General features: G+C 42.8%; 2 pseudogenes; one reads left to right on the top strand and one right to left on the bottom strand.

Annotated features, from left to right (window-relative positions):
• Window positions 1-98: 98 nt before the first annotated feature.
• On the top strand, window positions 99-1,074 carry LOC128847136 (olfactory receptor 10A4-like; annotated as a pseudogene).
• A 16,323-nt stretch (window positions 1,075-17,397) lies between these two features.
• Window positions 17,398-18,181, bottom strand: LOC128846055 (olfactory receptor 5V1-like; annotated as a pseudogene).
• Between the last annotated feature and the right edge of the window lie 1,726 nt (window positions 18,182-19,907).

The raw sequence follows: 19,907 nt of genomic DNA, 5'->3' as shown, positions 1-19,907 counted from the left end.
AGCATCCCAACAGAAAGGAAACCAGTATGAATTGTTTGATTCACATCCACATGTTTGGTATTCCTCAGATTCAGTCTCTTTTTATGTTGCCCCTACAGATGACCTATTCTGTGAGTGACTCTGGAGAGAACCAGACCATCTCCGATGTGTTCATCCTGGTGGGGTTTTCGTACCTTAACAAGCTGCAAATCATTCTGTTTCTGGTGCTTCTGGTCACCTACCTGGTCACCCTGAGGGGGAACCTGCTTGTTATCCTCCTTATAAAGCTAAACCCCTCACTCCACACCCCCATGTATTTCTTCCTGGTGAACCTGTCTTTCTTGGAAATCTGCTACACCAGCAGTGTGGTCCCTCAGCTGCTGGTTCATCTCTTGGTGGACCTAAAGACCATCACCATTGCGGGCTGCGCTGCCCAGATGTACATCATCTCCATCATGGGCCTAATGGAATGCTGCCTCCTAGCAGCCATGGCGTACGACCGCTACATCGCCATATGTCACCCCCTGCACTACAGAACTTTCATGAGTGGCCGGGCATGTGCACAGCTCATGGGTGCTTCATGGATCATCGGCATCTCGGTGGAAGTAGCTCAGACCACTTGGATCTTCAGCCTGCCCTTCTGTGGCTCCAACCGCATCCACCACTTCTTCTGTGACATCCCACCAGTGTTGAAGATGGCATGCACGGACATATCCAAAAATATGATTATGGTCTTGACTGTGTCAGTTTTGTTCATTATGGGCCCTTTTTTGTTGATAACCCTGTCCTACATCTGCATTATCTCCACCATCCTCAAGCTGCCGACGGCAGAGGGAAGGCATAAAGCCTTCTCCACCTGCTCCTCCCACCTCATGGTGGTGACTTTGTTCTATGGAATGGGCCTTTTCACCTACCTGAGGCCCAAGTCTATCTCCACCCCGGAGAGTGATCAAATGATTTCCCTCGTGATCACAGTTGCGGCACCTGTATTGAACCCCATAATATACACTCTGAGGAACCAAGAGGTGAAGGGAGCCTTTAGAAAAACAGTAGAGAGGAGCATCTTTTCACACAATCGGCGAAAACAGAGAATGAAAATTAGAGTTACTTAAAACAGGGGGAATGAGGGAAATGCATACATGTTTTGTTGAATTACTGCCGATGACCCTCACTTTTTAATTGAAATTTTGCCATTTGAAAAAATTGGACTTGTAAACCTATCAGGAGAATGGGAAGAGAAACTTGTATTACCAAAAAACCCCAAATTTTAAATATCTGGAATGTCAAAGAAAAAAGAAGCTTAAAATGGAAATCCTTTCATAAAATGTTCACCTTGGTTTTTGCAAATTTTACAATTTTCACCAAAATTTTAATGATGGAGAAATCCAAACCATCTCTGCAGACAACTCCATTTAGGCTTCACCTTTTCCTGCTCTGTCAGTCCATTGCAGCATTTTAGGATTTGGGTTGGGTTGGGCTGAATTTTTTTGGCTGTCTAATGGATTTCCCGGTGCTCCCTGTTGCCCAATTTTTAATAATATTTCTCAGCACTTATGAACAGTTTCCTATGTAAGACTCTGATGGGTCTTTCAATGCCTAACCTGATCAGATCACACAACAACTCTTGAAGCTGGCTCTTGAATTCCATGGCATTTTGCACAGGTTCAGAGGTCTATGCTAACAGATCATGGCGTATATCATAGATTCATTAATTAAAAAGCCATAAGGGACCAATGCTGATCATCTAGTCTGACATTCTGCTTAACGCAGGACAGAGAATTTCACTCGGTGATTCTTGAGTCAAAGAAGCACTGTACATATTTTATATTATAAATGTAAAATAATAGCTGTGTGATAAACTCATAAACTACACGTGGTTATATCAATGTATCACAATATTGCACCAAATGCCAATGTATATGGTACATCTTTGTATAACTATATGATAAAAATTCCTTTCTGTATTTTTATGATGAGAGATACTATTCTGTTGGCTTCTCTACCTATATCATTGCAGCTGTATAATATATACCAAATAAAAAACCTTTATACCTAGTTCAGCATATGTTTTCTTTCACTAAACATCCCTATAATACATTCATCGGAAGCTTAATATACTTTCAGACTCTGAGATGCACTGGCTGGCAGTATGTGATGTTTTGTTATATCTCTTTGATATAATTTGCTGATTTGTTTAAAATAATATTGTTGACAAGATAAGTAACCTGTTGTGTTGGAAGATGTAAGTAAGAGGTACGAACATGTAACAATAAACAAAAGAAAACTCCCTTTCTCTGGGAAACTTAGAAGCAGAGTGGCCCAGGGCAACATGACCCAGAAACTACACATTTATCAAGAAAATTGTAGATATTAGATGATTAACATCTGTGCAGAAGTAATGAACAGGTTATGTAAAATTCAATGGATAATGTGTTGACTAAAGAATGGAGGAAAATTAAGCAATAGAAAATGTGCAAATGTATGAAAAGATGTATAAAATATGTAAAATTATGTATATATATGTACATATACAGAAACATATGTACATATGTAAAAATATGTATAAAATACATATGTAAAATACATAAAAAATAAGAAAATACATATAAAAATGGGCTGGAGAAATGCTGGATAAGAAATCGACGAATGCAACTGAAGGACCCAAACAGGAGATCCAGGCAGGTGAGGAGGACTGACATCATGGAGGAAGGAAGGACTTTTCAGTGCCCCAGAATGTCTTAACTTGGGAACATTCACCTATTCTGTCTTGTCTGTTATTACTTGTGAGGCAGAAATGTATGTCCAGACACTACAAGTAATATTAATTCTGTTTTAAATTATATTAAATAAAGGCAAAACTGATTAAGCCTAAATTGGATGGACATGTGACTCGGTTTCCCACTCTACACTCCCAACAATGTACACAATTTGATAAAAAAGGTAAAGCCCACATAATTGCTCTCATCTCTGCTTTGTTAATTAATTTAGCAAAGGTGTGGCCCTCATGCAATAATAATCAGAGAAACAAGCCGTGTCCTGTCAGCGAACACATATGTATTAAGTTAGTATACACCCCATTATGTGAATACCTGCCAGTTCTACAAACTGAATTAGCGTATGTTCTTCCCAGTGTTCTGTGCACTCATGCTAACTTACACCTCACACTAACAAGCAACAGTATAAATTAGTATTTAACATAAAGAAATTTATAAAAGTCAAGATACATTAATTCAATAGCTTAGTACAAATTGTGGGGAACCTTCACAGACCAGGACTTGGAATGCTGTGTCCAAAAGCAAGATATGGAAAATCATGGTTCAGAACAAGGAGTTAAGGAACGAAGTTAAGGGATGAACAGACAGGATGGATTTCTGTGACATAAGACATAAGAATGGCCATACTGGATCCAACCAAAGGTCCATCCAACCCAGTAATGATCAGTGATCTCTCTCCTGCCATCCATCTCCACCCTCTGACAAACAGAAGCTAGGGACACCACTCCTTAACCATCTGGGCTAATAGCCATTAACGGACTTAGCCTCCATGAATGTATCCAGTTCTCTTTTAAACCCTGTTACAGTCCTAGCCTTCACAACCTCCTCAGGCAAGGAGTTTCACAGGTTGACTGTGTGTTGTGTAAAAAAGAACTTCCTTTTATTTGTTTTAAACCTGCTGCTCATTAATTTCGTTTGGTGGCCCCTAGTTCTTATATTATGGAAGCAAGTAAATAACTTTTCCTTATTCACTTTCTCCACACCACTCATGATTTTATATAGCTCTATCATATCCCCCTTAGTCTCCTCTTTTCCAAGCTGAAAAGTCCTAGCCTCTTTAATCTCTCCTCATATGGGACCTGTTCCAAACCCCTAATCATTTTAGTTGCCCTTCTCTGAACCTCTGTACGCAGTATTCAAGATGTGGGCATGCCATGGATTTATATAAGGGCAATAAGATATTCTCTGTCTTATTCTCTATCCCTTTTTTAATGATCCCTAACACCCTGTTTGCTTTTTTGTCTGCCGCTGCACACTGCATGGACGCCTTCAGAGAACTATCCATGATGACCCCAAGATCTTTCTCCTGATTAGTTGTAGCTAAATTAGCCCCCATCATATTGTATGTATAGTTGGGGTTATTTTTTCCAATGTGCATTACTTTACATTTATCCACATTAAATTTCATTTGCCATTTTGCTGCACAATCACTTAGTTTTGTGAGATCTTTTTGAAGTTCTTCACAATCTGCTTTGGTCTTAACTATCTTGAGTAGTTTAGTATCATCTGCAAACTTTGCCACCGCACTGTCAGGGGTGGCTCCAGGCACCAGAGCAGCAAGCACCTGCCTGGGTCGGCAAGCCATGGAGTGCAGCCTGCCGGTCGCCCTGAGGATGGCAGTCAGCCTGCCTTCGGCGGCATGCTTGTGAGAAGTCCTGCGGTCCTGAGAGGCGCCCCTGCTCTTACACACCCCGAATACTTTGTCCAGCATCTCCCAAATACCATCTCCCAGTACACACACACCCCTCCAGCACCCCAAAATACCTCCTTGAGCTCACCCCCCCACAGCAGTGTCCTCTATTAGGGAACTTGAAATACAGGTGGGGTCACCCCAGATACAGTTGAATTTTAAAGGCAGGTGTTTCTGTTCTCCCTCAAGGTGTGACCACACTGGGGCCAGGCTCTGGAAGTCTCAGTGAGCTACAATCCCAGCTGGGTCCACAGAGGGCAGTTCCAGGCGGGCGGGGTGATTCCCTGCACAGCCCAGGCAGAGGCAGCGTTGCCCTTTTCTCTACCCTCATTCCGAAGGCTTGGCCCGGACCTGTGTCACAAAGTTCTGTGAGTTAGGTACACGCTGGGAAAAGCCCCGAGGCCCCCCACTCAGGCTGGTGCAGAAAGGGCAGCAGAGCCCGGAGGCCCCCAGCCTGGCTCTCTCTCTCTCCTTCCCCTTTCCCCCTAATACCCTGTGTATCCCGTTGCGGCTGGGCTGAATCTCGCCCCAGGGGGCCCAGCCGAGAGACTCTCTCTCTCACTCTCCCGGAGCTCTCTCCCGGAGTCAGGGTCACCGTCCACTGATGGAAGAGGTGTCTGGCAGTTGCGGGGTCAGTCCACCAGCTACCTTGTCCCTGGAGTGCAGGGTCTTGCCTCTGACCCACACGGAGGGAGTCCTCATTGCTCAGTGTATAACAGGGGGGTCGCTTAGCCTCCTGTACAACACGAGCAAGAGCCTTGTGTCCAGCAAGTATAAATGGGAGTGGTTCCCTCCGGGCTTTGTCTGTGGGTCTGGAGGTTCACCAGGAAGAAATACATGAGGGTGTGGAGTGAGGAGTTCAGCTTTATCAGGATGATAATGAGCAGATTCCCTAATAGGGTGACCAGGTAGGTGACAAGAAGCACTAGAAACAAAAAAATCTGCAGCTTCTTAAGGTTTAAAAATCCCACCAGGATGAAAACATCAGAGATGGTCTGGTTCTCTCCAGGGTCACTCTCAGAACAGGTCAACTATAGGGGTGGCAAAGATAGAGACAGCGGAGCTAGACCTGAAGAATACCAAACGTGGATGTGAATCAAGCAACTGGTTTCCCATCTCCTGCGACCCTTCAAGCTAAAACTTGCTGAAGTTCTGTATATAAATATGTAAATGTGCCCAGTCAACAGCAGATGTGAAATGGTGTAGCTGTATTGACATCAATCAAGCTGTGCCAATGTAAATCAGCTGGAGATCTGACCACCCTGGCACCGGTGGAACTACAGCTGATCTCAACAGATCCAGATCTAATTCATAGATTCTAGGACTGGAAGGGACCTTGGGAGGTCATTGAGTCCAGTCCCCAGTGGGAAAAGACCCTTAAAGGTCATTGAGTCCAGCCCCCTGCCTTCACTAGCAGGACCAAGTACTGATTTTGCCCCAGATTCCTAAGTGGTCCCCTCAAGGATTGAACTCACAGCCCTGGGTTTAACAGGCCAATACTCAAACCACTGAGCTGTTCCTCCCCCTAAATGAGCTATATCAGTTTATACTAGCAATGGAGGTATACCAGTTTCCAGCATCAGGGGATCTATTCTTCCTCTTCGAATACATTTTTTTCTCTCTCTACATGAAAATTTCAAAAGGAATCAGTCTTTCTTGTTTTCTTCCCCTTTTGGGAATCTTCTTCTACAGCCATATTTTACCAAATAAGATTTCCAAATGAGGGCAAAATTCTGATCTCACTCGTATCTTCATCATGAGAATAATCATGCTAATGCAAGCATTCCCACTGAAGTCACAACTCACATAAGTAAGGACTTATCCATAGATGTGACAAAGAAAGAAACATTGGTGCTGAATATTAGAGACACCAAATAGGTCCATGCGAATTGTACCAATTCATGCTGGTTTCCCATCTGTTGGGAGCCTTCAGTCTAAAATTGGCTGTATGAGTAAACTGATGGTGCTGAGCCCAACATGGTTAAAACACTTTGAAGAATGAAAATCATTATGGGTCAATTTCATCTCCGATGTAAGAATGTTGAAATCAGTGGAGGATTTTGGCCCAGTGGGTACTAAACAAATGTTGTTATTCTTTCCTAAATATTAAAGAACAGTTTAAATTGTTCCTAATATCAAAGCAGCATCCTAAATGCATTGGTTTCTCTCAGCATACAGAACACCAAGGTCCAGTCCCTCAGCTAGTGTAAATCTCAATAGCTCCATGGTTGTACAATGAGCTATACTGATTTACACCATTTGAAGATCTTTGTCTCATCCCCTTGCTATAAAGAGTTTGCAAGACGAAAGTTCCTACAATGTAGGAAGAGACTTTTCCCCTGATGTTTTACTTCAAGGTTATTTGTTGACGCGGAGCTTCATAATAATTGACATTACTGTGAAACAACAGAGTTGAAATAAAAATCAGCAATAATAAATATAGTATTTTGTATACCCTTCACACCTTCAATATCTGGATCTCAAAGCAACACATCAAATGGTAGTGACCTACTAAGGGTGAAGAGACTGGCTTAGCACAGCAAGTCAGCATTCCCAGCAATGGGAACTGAGGTCTCCTGATACCTGAAACTGTGCCATAACCACAGAACCATTCTCCAGGAATTTCAGCACACACACACACACACACACACACACAGGAAAGGGTGCATCCCCTCCAATTGGGGCAGCAGATGCACACACACACACCTGCACACACATACATTCAATAGGAATCAAAGACTGAAAATTAAATCAAACAACTGAAGCAAACTCTAATGGCACACTATGCAGAGTGCACTACACAGAACAATTTAAAATAAAAGGGAATGGTGTTCTCTAAATAGGGAGATCTGGCGAAGAGGTGGGAATTCTTCTGCCTCTCTTAAGAGCTGCTTTAGGGAACCTATATTGACATTTGTAAGTACTTTCCTCAACACGAGTATTGCAGTAAATACGGAGCTGGCTGGAAAATGGAGTTTTCATCTCATGGCATATTCCAATATTCCAATATTTGTTTTCACCCTGAATTGATATGAAAGTTGAAATACTAAAAACCCTAAATTTTGATTCAGAAGCATCAATATGAAATATAACAGAAAATTGATAACTGTCCTCAATGTCAACATGTTCTCATGGAAAACTCGTAGAAAGCTGGGCATGTGGGAGATCATTTTGTAGGTGTGCTCAGTGGCTCCTTGCTGGATTGGGTCCCATTCAAAACCCGGGCATGGGGGTGGAGGCATGTGCCCTGCTCACCTTATAGCTCGGCTTGGCAGGATGCAATTTCTATTTTTTATATTTTTGACAGATAATATTCATGTTTATTTTTAAGCATTTCTCAGAATTTTTATTTTTGTTTAAATTTGCAAAGGGAATTATGGGGACATCAGAAAATGGTGGAATCAGACAATAATTATTTAATGACAGTAGATATTGAGATTCAAAAAATTAAAGCAGTGATTCTCAAACTTTTTACTGGTGACCCCTTTCACATAGTAAGCCACTGAGTGTGACCCCTCCCCCCTTATAAATGAAACACACTTTTAAATATATTTAACACCATTATAAATGCTGGAGGCAACGCAGGGTTTGGGGTGGAGGCTGACGGCTCTCGACTGCCCACATAATAACCTCACGACCCCCTGAGGGGTCCCAACCCCCAGTTTGACAGCCCCTGAGTTAAATCTTTAGAATGGTTAAAACACAAATGGTCAACATCACATGTCAAAATATACAAAGTAAATATCCTCAAATGAAACTCTAATTAGTTCTTAAGCAGCCTTTTTCTTGCTTTGCCTATCTGTACATTTTAATTGCCATTGATGGAAATACTGGTTCATTAGTTTGTGTCTATGGTGAAATCAATGTTTACTGAAATTTACCCATAGAAATCTAAACCTTCCAAGCCTTCTTGTAACTTTTAGTCCAGTGGTCAAAGCATTGATCTGGAATATGGAAGAGCTAGTTCAAGTCCCCCCTCAGGCATAGGGGGAGAAACAATTCCAACAAGTCTCCATTCTTTCAGGAAAATTCTCTAACCAGTGGGTTATGGAATATTCTGATGTGGGCCTTCCCCAGTCTCTCCTCTGGATGCTGTTGCACTCTGGATAAATAATTAGAACAGAGGCACACAGATGTGTGCCCTAGCTATGACCCTACAGAGTCATTCTCACTCTCTCTTTATCTCTCTGTCCTACTAACTATTCCACTGTGGATAAATACTAAAATAGTCATTGGGCCAGAGAGAGTTAAAATTAATATCAGTGATTCAGATTCTCCATTGGAATTCCTTGCAACAAGATATCAATGAGCCTAGAGAGATTCAGAAAGGTACTGGACAACTATATGAATAAGTGGCCAATAAGAATTAAAAAAATAAAAATATAAAAAAAAGGCCAAGAAATACTTCAGATCATAAGTGAACCTAGACTGGAAGATACAGAAACCTTTGTGCTTCAGAGTATATATAAACCTCTGACTGATGGAGGCTAGAGTTAAATTTTCCCAGTGTGCAGGTTCTTTGATAATTACACAATTCAAATTTTCTCCCACCTTCATCTGAGGCATCTATTATTGGCCTATATCATAGAGAGGAGATGATAGATTATTGGTCTGATCTATTCTGGAAATCTATTCTGGCTGCCTAGAAAGCTATTTCTTCATAATACCTTGTGGCTTTTCTCCAAAGCTGAGAAGCTACAACTTATTTTTTAATCCTAACGTATTTTTGCCGGCAGATCAGAATGCAGACTCCTCAGCGCAAGAGGCTTGAATCCCTATTATTTAGCTATCAGCTAGAGCTCCAAGTGCTTTGGGGGCCCCGGCTGAAACTGATGCATGTCTAAAAAGGAAGAAATCTGGGGAAGTGGGCAAGGAGTCTGGGATTCCTTAAAAAGCAGAAGGGAGATAGGTGCCCAACTCCCACTGAATGTCAAAGGAAGTTGTGCGCCTAAAGCCTTTAGCATCCTTTGATAATCCCATTAATGACACCATATCATTTCTCTTGATAATCAGCTGATGCATGCCAAAGCAAGGAAATAGCACTATCAAATATCTTTGTCCTAGCTCATGTTCCACTGCTTGGCTTCCTTCTTGCCAGCTTTCTGTGTGCGTGACTCCAGAAAGAAACCTTCAAGGGAGCAGTAGCTCCAATCAGCTGCCAAGATAGTGTCATGGTTGGGTGCATGTAGGTGACCTCTCATGTAAGGGAAAGCTAAGATTCCAGTTGGTTTGACCTCCAGCCTTTCTTAAAAGGTACTAGATGCTGCAAAAAGCAACAGAGGGTTCTGTGGCACCTTTGAGACTAACAGAAGTACTGGGCGCATAAGCTTTCGTGGGTAAGAACCTCACTTCTTCAGATGCAAGTAATGGAAATCTCCAGAGGCAGGTATATATCAGTGTGGAGTTAACGAGGTTAGTTCAATCAGGGAGGGTGAGGTGCTCTGCTAGCAGCTGAGGTGTGAACACCAAGGGAGGAGAAACTGTTTCTGTAGTTGGATAGCCATTCACAGTCTTTGTTTAATCCTGATCTGATGTTGTCAAATTTGCAAATGAACTGGAGCTCAGCAGTTTCTCTTTGGAGTCTGGTCCTGAAGTTTTTTTGCTGTAAGATGGCTACCTTAACATCTGCTATTGTGTGGCCAGGGAGGTTGAAGTGTTCTCCTACAGGTTTTTGTATATTGCCATTCCTGATATCTGACTTGTGTCCATTTATCCTCTTGCGTAGTGACTGTCCAGTTTGGCCAATGTACATAGCAGAGGGGCATTGCTGGCATATGATGGCATATATAACATTGGTGGACGTGCAGGTGAATGAGCCAGTGATGTTGTAGCTGATCTACTTAGGTCCAGTGATGGTGTTGCTGGTGTAGATATGTGGGCAGAGTTGGCATCGAGGTTTGTTGCATGGGTTGGTTCCTGAGTTAGAGTTGTTATGGTGCTGTCCGTGGTTGCTGGTGAGAATATGCTTAAGGTTGGCAGGTTGTCTGTGGGCGAGGACTGGCCTGCCTCCCAAGGTCTGTGAAAGTGAGGGATCATTGTCCAGGATGGGTTGTAGATCACTGATGATGCGTTGGAGAGGTTTAAGCTGAGGACTGTAGGTGATGGCCAGTGGAGTTCTGTTGGTTTCTCTTCTGGGCCTGTCTTGTAGCAGGAGGCTTCTGGGTACATGTCTGGCTCTGTTGATTTGTTTCTTTATTTCCTTGTGTGGGTATCGTAGTTTTGAGAATGCTTGGTGAAGATCTTGTAGGTGTTGGTCTCTGTCTGAGGGGTTGGAGCAGATGTGATTGTACCTCAGTGCTTGGCTGTAGACGATGGATCATGTGGTGTGACCGGAGTGGAAGCTGGAGGCATGAAGGTAGGCGTAGCGGTTGGTGGGTTTTCGGTATAGGGTGGTGTTAATGTGGCCATCGCTTATTTGTACGGTGGTGTCCAGGAAGTGGACCTCCCGTGTAGATTGGTCCAGGCTGAGGTTGATGGTGGGGTGGAAGCTGTTGAAAGCATGGTGGAATTCTTCCAGGGTCTCCTTCCCATGGGTCCAGATGATGAAGATGTCATCAATATAGCATAGGTAGAGAAGGGGCATGAGTGGACGAGAGCTGAGGAAGCGTTGTTCCAGGTCAGCCATAAAAATGTTGGCATATTGTGGGGCCATGCGGGTGCCCATAGCGGTGCCACTGGTCTGGAGGTATATATTGTCACCAAATTTGAAATAATTGTGCGTGAGGATAAAATCACAGAGCTCAGCAATAAGTTGTGCTGTGTCATCATCAGGGATACTGTTCCTGACAGCTTGTATTCCATCTGTATGTGGGATGTTTGTGTAGAGAGCCTCGACATCCATGGTGGCTAGGATGGTGTTTTCTGGGAGGTCACCAATGCATTGTAGTTTTCTCAGGAAATCTGTGGTGTCACGGAGATAGCTGGGAGTGCTGGTGGCGTAGGGTCTGAGTAGAGAGTCCACATATCCAGACAGTCCTTCAGTGAGAGTGCCAATGCCCGAGATGATGGGGCGTCCAGGATTTCCAGGTTTGTGGATCTTAGGTAGTAGATAGAATAACCCCGGTCGGGGCTCTAAGGGTATGTTGATTTGTTCCTGTGTTAGTGTAGGGAGTGTCCTGAGTAGATGGTGCAGTAGATGCTGCAAGTGTCTCCAAATCCTATTGAAATCAGGGAAGCTGACATAGCTCTTTGCCTGGCACTATAAAGTACTTTCCCAGGGAGGTCTAGATAATGGGATACTAGGGTTGATCAGAGCTATTGATGAATTAATTGATTCAGATGTAAACAAGAACAACACCTATCCAAGGGCCTAAGGGTCACATTTTTGAACACATTTAGGAACCTAGTGGGATTTTCAGAAGCATGTAGGCACTGTGACAAGATGGTCAATATAGTATGGTGGGTCCTGCGCTTTTCTTGGTGGTGGGGGGGCTAAAATACCACCCCTTACCCCTGCTCTTGGGGCACCGAAGGTGGTAAAGGAGGGAAGCGGGGGAGGGGTCTGGGTTTGCTCCTCACTCTGAGTCCCAGCCCCTCTCAACCCCTGCAGGTTCTTACCCTCTTCCCCGTTGGGTGGGGTACCTTCAGTCCTTAAACGCTGGGGGAGGGAATGTCCCTCCCCTGTTGGGGCAGGATCTCCCTTACTCCAGTTTTCTGTTCCTCCAAGTCTCACAGCACACCTCCAAGCTCCAGTCCTCTCTCCTTCCTCCTTCCCCCTGACTGCCTGAAGCAGGGGGTTTTATTAGGTTTCTAACAGGGCCTTAATTGATTACAGGTGCTCCAATTAACCTGTAGCAACCCTCCCTAATCTACAGGGAACCATGCCTTAATTAACCTAGGGTTTATATACTTCCCTTCTACCACTTCCCACTGCTCCCTGGCCCTCCTGTATCACAGCACCCAACAGCCACCCAACGGCATCATTAATACTACAGTAAAACCCTAGCAGCATCAAATGATTCTTTCAACAGGAAGTCAGCCAGCCAGCAACCTCTCTGCCTCTCCATATCTTCATCACATCTCAAACCAGTGTCTTCATGAACATGCCTGGAAGGTCTCAAAATTTGTGGTCTTTTGGTCCAAGGTGAGGAGCAAGTTCTAAGGTCTTGGAGTTCTCACAGAGAATATCCTGCCAACACCCCATCTCTCTTTTAGACTGGGGGGAAACAGCATGGATGCCTCTTTTGACCACAGCTGCCATTCATCTGGTGATCCCTGAGATGGAATATATGCACCTAAAAGTGGCAGGCTGAGTGCAGGAAGTCTGGGAAACCACACAATAATGCAGAAATTTAGATATGAATGGACAAAATGTATTCCCAGTGCTGGGAGGTCCCGTAGGGATCTATTAACCCAATGGCATTGGCCCAGATTTAAAACTATTCACAAGTGCATTGTGCCCAGCTTGGTGTTCTGTGAGTCTGATTTTCAGAGTGGCTGAGCACTGGTGAATCTAGCTGAAGTCGGTGAGAGCTGTGTATGAAGCTGTATACTCGGAGCCTGAGGTTCTCAATATCAGCAGAGCATGAGTGCAGAGTGGGTGTATAATGCTGCTGGATCCGAATGGAAGAACCTCTCATGCAATTTGCCCTCACCTTGCACGGGCATGAATGACAGAGAAAACACAAGGCAGGAACAATCACGTCCCTTAAAAAAACCAGAAACAATAGATTACACAGATGTTAAAGAAACTAAACTCACCTGAGGTCCTTTTGCCAAGTGCAGATCATGTGAGGATTTCAAACTGACGTGCAGCTTTTGTACACATGCAAGTAACAAGACCTTCTATCCCTAAAAAAAGCACAACAAATTAGCCTAACTGTGAGTAGGCAAATCCTGATAAATACGAAGGGATATAAATGGATGTAGATCTGACAGAGAGACCTAATCTTGATCGAGATGAATAAGTGCCTTCTTTTATTTTAGTAAAAGAGGACTCACTTTTACCAGGATAATGGATGGCGTAACATTCTGTTACCTTTAGGACTTGATCCCTGAAGTTTACTCTGCCTAACAATCTGTGTCACTAATTCACCAACGCTTAATGCCACATATGTTTGTGTACAATAAGGGACAGATCTTCCTTGGGTGTCAACCAGCTTCAGAAAAGAGCTACAAAAATGAACTGAGGTCTGGAAAACTAGATTTATAACATGAGACTAAAGGAATCTAATCTATTTATTTTACTAAAGAGAAGGTTAAGAGGTCACTTTTATCATGCAGAAGTTATTAAGCTTGGGTCAGGAATGATTGGGTCCCTGTTATGCTGCAGATAAGAGAAGATGATCATAATGGTTCTTTCTGGCTTTAAATCTATGAATATACAAAGTTAATTGAGGAAGATCCTAAATAAAGTTCTGACCTTTCCTTCATGTTATTTACATTAATTATTTATGCTGTGGTTTTCCAAAATAATGGATGAAGCCAAAGGCTCAATTCTGATTGAAATTCAATGGCTGTTGGGTGCCTAATTCCCTTAGGCTCCTCTGAAAATCCTAGCCTAAGCTCTTTACCATATATAATATTAAATGGGATCTGTGACTCCTAACATAAAGATGAGTGTTCAGTGTCAATAGGTTAGATTGCTGAGTAGATTAAGATTATCAGGGTAATGACATTAATGTTGACTATGCAGCACTGGACTATAGAATCATTCCCACCATCTCTCTGGCTCAATGCATATTTAATAATATATCCAATGTGGAAGAGTTTTAACAAGAGAAATTAAAAGATAGCCACATCAGGGTATTCCAGAGACCAGTGGGTAGAACACTCAGCCGAGAGGCGGGGAACCCTTATTCAAATGTCTTCTCCTCCTCAGGCCAAGTGGGGGAATTCAACTGGAATAGCCAACATCTTGGGTGAGTTGTCTAATCACTGGACTAAAGGTTATGAAGGAGGATGTCTTTTCTGTCCTCCCAGCTATTTTGTGTGGAGTTAGGTGTGCTACCAGACCGGGACCCACAGGCCGGATAGGTGTGCGCATCATGCTGAGGCTTAAGCATTAGATTGGAGTCCTGGTGTCTGCTTGATGCAGCAGTGTATATGCTCAGAAGCAGAAACTAAAGTACCTAGGGGACTTTCACAGCAAAAATGTAGGTGCTGAGTTAGTTTAGGCACCTACAAAGTGGGGCGGCAGCCATGTGGGGTTTCATGGCTTGCAGTAGTGCCTAAAACTGGGTTATTGGCACCTAAGTCCCTTTGTGAATCTGGGTGCATGTGCCTACAAGATAATTGCTAGAGAACACTGCTACCATTGGTGCCCTGAAGGGACATATAGGCTGGGATTCTTGAAGGTGGCTAACTCACTTAGGCCCCACTGAACAGTCAAGGCTAACAATTATCTTTGACCTGTAGAGCCTTCCCTTATCAATTCTTCCTTTATTAATATCTAGGGGCAACATTTTAAAGAGCAACATCTTTGTCCTCACTCACGCTTACTTTGACTGATACAAATCAGAGTCTAAGCTGGATTCCAATCCAAGTAACTGAGAAAAGAGACCAACATTTGGGCCCAATCCTGAAATCCTTCAAGTCTCTATATGGAGAGCCTGGTTCTCCTCTCTCTCTTACTTCAACTATGATTTTTTGCACTATGAGATTGCCATAAATCTTCATCAGAATCAGGATCCCATTGTGCTGGGCACTATACAAATATATAATAGGACATGGCCTATAATTACATGCATTACAGTAGTGTCTAGAAGCCCCAGTTGAGAACAGGACCCTATTGTGTTGGAGAAACACATAGGAAAAGACAATCTCTATCCCACATTTTTATCAATCTAAATAGACAAGATAGACAAACATTGAGAGGGGAAACAGGTGCAGAGAGAGGAAGTGACTGGCCCAAGGTCACACAGCAGATCTGTGACAGAACCAGAACCCAGGAGTAGAACCTAGGTCTTCTGGATTCTACTTACTAGACTAGACTCTGCTTCAAGCCTGTCATACAACAGGCAATTCATAGCTCAAAGGAAATAATTTCATTAGCTTTTCTGAGAGTTGGATTAGGCCCTATCTGGATAAAGCATAAAAATGTATCTAAGGATGCTGCTGGAAAACTGTGTCCATTGCTGGTGTTCACAATTCAAGAAGGATGTTGATAAATTGGATAAGGCCCTGAAAATGATTAAAGGGTCGGAAAATATGCCTTATAGAGATAGACTCGAGGAGCTCAGACTATTCAGTTTAAGCAAGAGAAAGTTAAGGGATGAGTTGGTTACAGTCTATAAGTATCTACACGGACAACACATATTTAATAATGGGCTATTCCATCTAGTAGAGAAAGGTCTAACATGATCCAGTGGCTGGAAGTTGAAGCTAGACAAATTCAGCCTGGAAATAAGGTGTAAGATTTAATAAAGTAATTAACCACTGCAGCAATTGTAAAAGGTCATGGTGGATTCTCCATCAAGGGCAATTTTTAAATCAAGATGGTATTTTTTTCTAAAAGATCTGTCCTAGGAATTATTGTGGGGAAGTTCTATGGCCTGTGCTCTACAGGATGACTAGGTGATCACAAGAGCCCCTTCTGACCTCGGAATCTCTGACTCCATTAATGTATATGGCACCTCTTTTGTATCCCATGCGGGGTTAAGGAGTGAGGTTGTGCTTCAGTCAGGAACAGGCATTTCTTTGGCTTTTAGTGTTTCTTATACCTTCCCCTACCCTATCTCCTTCACCGCTTCTGACTGGTTGCTTGATCTTATCTAGGAAGAGGAGTTGAGGCAGGACTGTCCTTCAAGTGTAAGCTCATATATTGAACTCCCACTCTACCCAGCAACACTTCAACTCTATCTCTTATCTCTTTTCAACTCATCTTCTTGTGGGCAGATGTAACACACAGTGTCTTTATTCTTTGTTCACCAGGATATAAGTGCTTTAAGGATATAAAAATATCAAAAGTCAAATGGGCAAAAAGACCCAAAATATAGGCAGATATACAGGCCTGAATATTACATTATCATCACTAATACTCCTAACACCTTTCTTCACTGTAACATCCAGGGCCACATTTCAGTACCTAACTCCCTTAGGTCCTTTAGGAAGGCTGTCTTAAGGTTAAGGCCCTGGAGTAACACATAATCGTTATAACCGATCTAACTTTGACACTTTTTTTCCTAATGTAGATACAGGGTAAAATCATATAGCTTGATTTATCTTGTGGAGTTGTGGCTAGGCTAAAAATCAAGTGAAAATTTTGGTTTACCTAGCGTGCCGTAGCTCAAACTATACTCAATGCCAGTTCAAGTTCAGTCTAAATCCCTAGTGTTTGGACTCTTTGCACGTTGATTTTCAAATTTAATGCTACTCAACCCCAAAGCTTACATTGCTTTAAGTAGAAATAAATCAAGGATGGATATCAACATAATGAGCCAGGTCCTCAGCGGGTGTAAATTGAAATAGTTCAATTGAAGCCAACTGAGATACATCTGTTTATCGCACCTAACATTTTGGCCCTATAAACTGTGTTTGCATGAGTGCTTTTATCTAGACCAGGGATAAGCAACCTTTGGCACGCGGCCCATCAGGGACATCCGCTGGCGGGCCGGGACGGTTTGTTTACCCGCAGCGTCCACAGATTTGGCTGATCGCAGCTCCCACTGTTCCAGGCCAATGGGGGCTGTGGGAAGTGGAAACCAGCACATCCCTTGCTCCGTGCCACTTCCCACAGTCCCCATTGGCCTGGAACGGCGAACCGTGGCCAGTGGGAGCTGCAATCGGCTGAACCTGCAGAACGCTGCAGGTAAACAAACCATCCCAGCTTGCCAGTGGATTTCCCTGACGGACCGCGTGCCAAAGGTTGCTGATCCCTGATCTAGACTAAATTGATTGCCAATTGTGTATCAGTGTCAACCAGTTGAAAGAACTCAAAATATCTAGATAGTGCAGTTCCCACAATTCTTCAATTTATATTATAATTTTATTGAAAATGATAAAACCTAGAAATGGTTACATTGCATGAGAAACTTGAATTTTCCCTAGTGCTCTTGTCAGAGCAGTTTTCATATCTTTATTTTTCAAGCTGTAGATGATGGGGTTCAACATGGGGGTCAAGATGCTGTACTGGATGGAGAAGAGTTCATCTAGAACCAGGGAAGTGACTGAACTGGGTTTCATGTACTGGGAAAGAGCTGTCACAAACAATAAAACCACCACAATGAGGTGGGAGCTGCATGTAGAGAAGGTTTTACGTCTTCCCTCCGAGGAGCGTATTCGGAGGATAGTGGAGATGATGTGAATGTAGGAGACCAAGGTGAAGAGGAAGGAGCTGAAACCAAATATCACAGCAGAAGAAAGAAGAGCTATTTTATTGGTCAAGGTCACGGTGCAAGATAGTTGTAGTAGCGGAGGGAGCTCACAGCTGAAATGCCTGATTTCATTGGGCCCACAGAAGTGTAACTTTAACACAGGGACAGTGTTGACCAGTGAATACAAGAGTCCCATTATCCAAGAACCACCCACCAACTGTCTGCTCACTCGTTTGTTCATGGTCCCCACATAATGCAATGGGTGACATATGGCAGTGTATCGGTCATAAGCCATTGCCGGGAGCACAAAAACTTCAGTGCCAGCTGAGAGGAGGATGAAGAACATCTGGGCAAGGCAGCCATTGACAGAAATGGTTTTGTGCTTTGCTAGGAAATTCACCAACATCTTAGGGACAATGGCTGAGGAATAACAGATATCAACAAAGGACAAATGAGACAGGAAGAAGTACATGGGAGTTTGGAGTTGAGGATCAGCCCTTATCACCAGCATAATCATCATGTTCCCCACCAGGGTGATTAGGTAAATAACTAAAAACACCAGGAAGAGGAAAAATTGAAGTTCTGGGTAATTAGAAAGTCCCACAAGAATAAATTCATTCACATTGGTTTGGTTTTCCATTCACATTTAGTGATCTGTATGAAGAGAAAAAAAATGAAATTAACCAACATAGCAGGTTATGGAAATTCAATTAGATAGATAGATAGATAGATAGATAGATAGATAGATAGATAGATAGATAGATAGATAGATAGATAGATAAAACACAAGTGAGATTTTGAAAGCCAAGGGGACTCAGATGGACAAATTCACATTTCTAATTCAACACTCTAAGTTGGATAAAAAATAAAGTGGGTCCTATTCCATGTGGATTTACACAAATATTTTCTTTGATTACACCGGTGTCAACACCGTGTCCAATTAGTTCTCCTATTTGACCCCATTTCTCGTGTTGTGAGCCATACAAGAGAGATCTGCTTTTAGAAACCTCATGTACAACCCTTTCTTCTAAACCAGATCCCATATTATCCATCCAGTACACTGTGTTGGCTTACAGGTGGACAAAGAGTATTAAGAATCTAAATTGAAAATAACCTTCCAATCACTGCTTTTTTTGGTCAGATAACTTTGTGAAAGCGGCATAGTAAATATCTGTGTCAGTGATTGGTATAAATAAGTCTCATTAACTCCTGTGTTACTCTAGCTTTTCCCCAGCACAACTGCAATGACTTGAGTGGAATGGGCAGTGGTGAATTGAGCTCGATAAGTGATAGGTTTGCAAATCGAAGATGTTTTTCACTAGTTTCCAACCCTGGACATTAAACATGGGATATGTACATCAGGATGTGTTCTCTCTTTCTAGCGTAATGTTATTGGCCAAGATTTGCCAAAGTAGATGGTGATTTTGATTTTCTCAAATTTGCTGGTTGACTTGAGAAACCATAAAGGGGCTTGATTTTCAGAAATTGCTGAGCATCCTGGTCTGAAATTCTAATACATATTTGACCCCATTGTCTACACACATTCTGCCGTCAACCAAATCTGTGTAACCCCATTGACATAAAAAATCAATCCCAGTAGACATTTTGGTTGATGACACACTAGAGGGAGGAGAATCTCTCTCAAACTCCCTTAGCATCACTGCCTCTCCATCTCGTTTTCGATCAGTAACCTCAACAGATGCTGAAAAGAATGGAGATGACGTGAGCTGAAGGATGGGATTGGTTGAAAAGTAGGTGTCATTGATAAGCAAATGGCAGAATAGAACAGCACTTCACAGCCCATTTCATTGAGCTGGATTTGCTGGATGGACCCCTGCACCCATGTGCGGGGTCCCGCTGAGGTAAATGGGGTTCCGGACAGGCACAGGAGTCCATTCGTACAGATCCAGTTACAGCACCAGGGCCAAAATCTGTTGTTCTGCGACCAGTTATGGAGGCCTGTCAGAGCGCTCTTTCTGTTTAGCTGATTGATTATGAAATCCTCAGCATGCACGTGTTACTAACAAAAGCAATCATGTGTTCTTCTTATTACAGCCATTGTCTTCCCTTCCATTCCCTACTGAGGACACCAGTTCTCATCCTGTCCTAATTTGGACTATAAGTTCTTCAGGACAGAGTCTTTGCCTTTTGAATAGTCTCTGGAGCCATACTGAGGAAACAGCACAAATATTTGACATGTCTTATAAATGA

The sequence above is a fragment of the Malaclemys terrapin genome, chromosome 12, assembly GCF_027887155.1.
Source record: "Malaclemys terrapin pileata isolate rMalTer1 chromosome 12, rMalTer1.hap1, whole genome shotgun sequence".
NCBI classification, from domain to species: Eukaryota; Metazoa; Chordata; order Testudines; family Emydidae; genus Malaclemys; species Malaclemys terrapin.
This window is presented reverse-complemented; position numbering and strand designations above follow the sequence as displayed.